The sequence below is a fragment of the Antrostomus carolinensis genome, unplaced genomic scaffold (assembly GCF_000700745.2).
Source record: "Antrostomus carolinensis isolate BGI_N321 unplaced genomic scaffold, ASM70074v2 scaffold29458, whole genome shotgun sequence".
Classification (NCBI taxonomy): domain Eukaryota; kingdom Metazoa; phylum Chordata; class Aves; order Caprimulgiformes; family Caprimulgidae; genus Antrostomus; species Antrostomus carolinensis.
In genome coordinates this window covers 1,495-1,973 of record NW_010335456.1, presented here as the reverse complement: position 1 = coordinate 1,973, position 479 = coordinate 1,495, and the positions used below count along the sequence as shown (strand labels likewise).

The following is a 479-nucleotide window of genomic DNA, read 5'->3' as shown; positions in this document are numbered from 1 at the left end:
TACGGGGACAGGAGGGGTATTGCCACCAGGGTCCTGGCCCTGGGACCACTCCTGGGGCCTGGCCAAGCAGAGGGGGCTGCCCCCACCCCACCATGGGCACACTCACTGCTGGCTCCTGCCCCCCACATCCTGCTCTAGGTCATGAATCTTTCAGCCTGTGCACGGGGTTATTCACAGTTTTGCTTTTCCTTTTTCACCTACACTCCCAGGGCACAGTGAGGGCTGCACCCCACTTCCAGCCCACACCCCCTCCCCTGGGACATGCACCCCAGGGTGGCACGGGACACCCACCTGCAGCTGGGGCACCCAGGCGCTGCTGGAGCAGGCGGGGGCGGGGAGGGAGCTGGGCGGGCAGGGGCCGGCGATGCTGTGCAGCTTCTGAGGAGATCCCACCAGCTGGCAGGCTGACTGGCTGCCCCCTGCAGACAGACACACCAAGAGCTGCCCGGTGAGCACTGATGCTGGGGCAGCAGCTGGTC

At 66.4% G+C, this 479-nt stretch overlaps 1 protein-coding gene across 1 annotated transcript in view; it reads right to left on the bottom strand.

Moving 5' to 3' along the window:
• The window catches only part of TAF1C (TATA-box binding protein associated factor, RNA polymerase I subunit C), a gene marked incomplete at both ends in the record, with an annotated part of 2,267 nt that overhangs the window by 299 nt on the left and 1,489 nt on the right, over nt 1-479 (bottom strand). The gene's annotated exons all lie outside the window — the stretch shown is intronic.